This window comes from Protopterus annectens, chromosome 8.part0 (genome assembly GCF_019279795.1).
Source record: "Protopterus annectens isolate FY-2018-M chromosome 8.part0, PAN1.0, whole genome shotgun sequence".
Taxonomy (NCBI): Eukaryota; Metazoa; Chordata; order Ceratodontiformes; family Protopteridae; genus Protopterus; species Protopterus annectens.
Genome location: NC_056741.1, coordinates 1,842,417,041 through 1,842,422,040, shown reverse-complemented (window position 1 = coordinate 1,842,422,040; position 5,000 = coordinate 1,842,417,041).

The window sequence follows — 5,000 nt, the reverse complement described above, 5'->3', positions numbered from 1 at the left end:
CAAATAAAGTCATACGTGACCTCCAAACCCTGGATTCTACCCAATTCGGCTTTGTGAGGGGCAGATCCTGCCTGTTAAATCTTGAAAGAATTGATAAGACTGTACTGTATTGGAATTAACTGGAAGCAACTGATATGAGACTGAAACTAAAGTCTTTATCTGTTAATTACCCAAACACTTGCTGAACAGGTGCCAGTGTCTCCTTTATGGGCCAAGTCTTGTGAACTTTTCAGAATAAATTCTCCAAACACTGTAGTCATTCAATAAGGCTTTATTAGATATTCACAACATTCGAATACTGTCTTCATTAACAGTGCTGATAATAACAGTGCTGCTAAATATATCCAAAGTTACTGCCCATATCTTCTAATTGTCTTGAATGATGTAAATGGAAACAGTCTTTATCTGACCTGACTTCAGTACTCAGGCTCGAGTGTCTGTAATCTTTTCTGTAATGTCAGGTCAAATGAACTAACTAACCTTAACTGACTTCCCTAACTGTATCAGAAATATATTTTAATAATACCAAAATCCTGTAATGTTTTACACGCCCTCTTAGCCTTTGTTCCATTGATTTACAGGCCTGATCTTAATCTAACATTCCATTAAGGAACATTCTGTAGCTGGCAAGATTGCATCTTTCCCTCGAGAAAAGAACATTCTGTATTTCTGTATTTTCTGCACATTTTATGTTTATCTTTCCTTTCTAATAAACTGTCCTTCATGCTTGACCAGCAAGGTCATTCTTTCTTTCTGCTTAACTATCTTTTATGCATAAAAGAAACACAATTTCTAGGCCTATTTTACCCTTTAGCCTGTCTAATGTCTAATGACTACTTTAAAATGGAAGTCTCTAATCTAACAAATCTGGTGGATTTCTATGAAAGTGTGACCAAGGCCATTATGAGAGCAAATCTGTGCACACAGCATACCTGAACATGGCAAAGGCTTTTGACACAATCCCACATTCAGGCATTACTGATAAACTTAGCAAACTGAATATAAACCCCTTTGTTGTAAGATGGGTTGACAAATGGCTCACAAACAGGACACACACTATCAAAGTGGGTGATTCCACATCAACCAGCAGACTTGTTACCAGTGGGGTGCCACAGGGGTCAGTGTTGGGCACCATACTGTTTGGTATATCTTCTCAGAAGTTCAGATCAAAACTAAAGGGTTGTGGCTGACCAAGTTTGCAGACGACTGCAAACAAGGTGCAATCATTGAATCCCTAAATGATGTCAGTGTACTCCAGGATGGTCTCACATGGACTAACGACTGGTGTATTAGTCACAGTCTCAAACTGAATGTAAAGAAATGCATCATCACTCCCTTCAGTACAAACAATGTCCCTTCACACTAACAAATCAAAAACAATACCATAAGTACCCATGAAGTGGTAAGGGCCTGGGATCACAGGTTGACCACAACCTTAACTTTGACCACCATGTGTCTACCATTGCAAGGAAAGCTTTTCATGTAGTTCACTTGATTAGTAAAGGCATCATCGAGAGCAAATGAAGTTTTAACCCCCCCCCCCCGTATTCGGCACTCATCCGGCCCATAATTGAGTATAACACCCCATTCGTTATGTACAGTATTAAACACCTACAGAAATTAGAGAGACCTCAGAGGTTTCTAACAAAAAAAATCAAGGGCTTCCAGCATGTGCCTTATATGGACAGACTAAAATCCCTGTCACGATACTCCTTATCATATAGACTTCTTAAGGGAGACATATGTCTGGCCTACAGAGCAGCCCAAGACCCAAACCTAATGAACTTACTGCATATCTGTAAATCAAATGGGTCTAGGGCTACCTATTCCAGGGACTTAAATATGGCTTGCAACTTAAATAGGACATGCTGAAGGGACAGATTTATCTCCCATTGAATGCCACATCTTTGGAACAGGCTACCAGTTCATGTGAAACAGAGCACCTCTATGACACTGTTCAAGAGGAACTTGGATGAGTGGATGGGGCACCATACATTCTTACCAGAGATAGTGCCCACAACCCAACTGGACATGGGCAGTCATCACTAAATGCAATCTTTAGTATTGACTAGTACCTCTACGGTATTACATTGGGGTGAAACGTCTAGGCTTAAAATGACCTCCAAGTCGATAGCCTAGTAATCTCATATAATACTATGAACCTATAATATATATATATATATATATATATATATATATATATATATATATATATATATATATATACACACACACACACACACACACACACACACACACACACACACACACACACACACACACACACACACACACACATAGTCAGGAAATTATGTACATAAAACAGAAGATGATAGCTCATGGGTAAAAGTTAGGAAACCAGACTCTATTTATATTCACCACAGGTTAATGTCTGTGCAGTATTTATACATAAAACAGTTTAAATAAAGAATAAATGTATTAAACTGAGACATAATGAGCTCTACAAAAGACACTTTAGAAGATATGAGAATGGTTCTATACTGTTAGTGGGAGAGTAATGTAATGCAGAGTAAAATAATGATGTGCAGGCTGATAAAATAATCACATTACAGAAATGCATATAATGCAGAGATGAAAGCATTAGACAAACAATAATCTACAGGAAGAGATGAAATATGAAATTGTTAATTAAATATATGATTTAATGACTTCCTTTTATGTGTAAGCAGGGTATCATAAGCAAGGCTTAATGAAATATTAAGAGGAAAACAAATGCTGTTTAATTAGGCTGCAACTATTTTTTTGCTAAAAGGGGCAAAGAAGATGCGTAAGTGTTACAGAATATTAAGTGTGGTGAATTTTGTTAGCCCATTTATTTTTAAGCCATTATAAACATGTAGTGGAGCTTTAGAAAATAATCAAACATACACAGCATCAAAGAGGATCGTTCAACATACTTTAACAATCCATAGAGATATATTAGTGAAGCTAAAATAGTAGGGCTTTAGAATGCATAACACTACTCAAGAGAAATGTTTGATACTGTTAAATATGAACATGCACTTCTAAATGTGAATATGCAATGAATACCATATACTGTTATAAAACTGTTTACAAAATTACACCATAATGCAAATTGTATCTATATGTAATTTACATATTTGGATATTACGTTACACTAAAAGCAAAGAAGTATGATGGCTCAGTGGTTAGTGCTTGTACTTCACAGATGCAGTATCTGTGAGTCAGTGGTCAGTCCTGACTGCCACTGTCTGTGTGGAGTTTCAATCTATCTATATACCTGGGTGGAGTACACTGGCTCTCCCTCCTCCTAAACATATATTGGTTGACTGGCTATTCTGAATTTTACACATATATATATATATATATATATATATATATATATATATATATATATATATATATATATATAAAACACAGTATGGTGGATCCCAGAAATGAAGTACCAGTGATCTAAAATGTGTAAATGCTGATGTAAAACAAACAAAAAAATCTGTATCTATATATATATATATATATATATCTATATATATATATATATATATATAAAATGTATTATACACACACATATACATATCATAGCAAATGTGGTGAAAATAGTTACTAGTGCTTTATGCTGAAATGTTCTCAAGCCTAAATGCCTTTCTGTAAAGTTCCAGCTCACACCCATACCACCTTATTGCATCCAGAACTATTTTGGGTCTGGCTTATTTAACTATATGACTTACCAGCTAATAATACGCAGTATTAGAAAGGGCAAGGAGTTATTAATAACATGACATTAAGATTGTTAGTCCAGGATGTCCTGCTGTGAAGAAATTAATCTTTGCCACTTATTATTCATATTTTAAACTTTATATTTTCATAACTGAGAGGCCTACACATTATTGAGAAACACCCATGTGGGAGACAGGACAATTCACGCTCAGTGCTGGTTTATATCACACTATACTGGGAATATTGCTAGTTGTTGGATAGTAATTATGAAAATAAGCAATATTCCCATATGTGCTTAAGCCTTCAAAACAGTGACTTACACGCTGTTGCATGACATTAAGTTAAACCTTAGATGGTTCATAGGTTCATAGGTAGGTACTAGGCTATCGGCCCTAGGGCCTATAGAAACCTAGCCAAAAAGGTACCCTAGCTTTCGCCACCCAAGAAAATTATTTTCCTGTGCACCTGTCGAGCAGAGCCACAGAGGTGATCCCTGGGGTGAATTTCCTATTTCCCATTCAATCATCAAGATTTTTCTTGAAGAGTGCTAATGAGGAGCTATGTTTGATATAGATAGGTAGTTTGTTCCAGAGTATGGGAAGTACCTGGGAAAGGAATCTATCCCTCCAGCATGTTCTGTTTATTGTGGTGACAAGGTTTAGGTCCCTAGAGCATGTAACTCGGAGGGATTGGGATTTCTTTAAGTGGAGCATGTCCAACAGCTCTGGGTTTGATATAGCTTTGTATGTTAGGCAGAGATCACCTCTGAGTAGGCGATATGCGATGGAGTAAAGCTGAAGTTTTTTTAGATGGTCTGCGTAGGGCATCTGTTTGAGGTAATCCACTTTGTGAGGTATTTCTACAGCCTTTCCAGTTGTTGTAGATGTCTTGTGAGGTACATACCAAAAGGGGCGTTTTACTCTTTAATGGGTCTAATGAGTGATGAGTAGAGGGGAACAATGACCTCTTTTTTCCTGGATGAGAAACCTTCTGTGATGAGGTGTGCCACATAGAAGGATTTCCTGAATACTATGGCAATGTGATTATCAAAGGAGAGACTACGGTCCACTTGTGTTCCAAGGTTTCTTATCACACTTTTGGTGTTAAGTAGACTACCACCTATGTGGTTGCTCATGGGTACAGAGTTTTTACCAAGGGGGATGACAATGCACTTTTTGGCATTGAGCTTGAGGCCATGGCTTTGACACTAGGCATCTGACTCAATGAGGCCCTTTTGTAGGATTTCCACATCATTAGGAGTTTCAGTTATGGCTCCTAGTTTGCAGTAATCTGCAAACTTC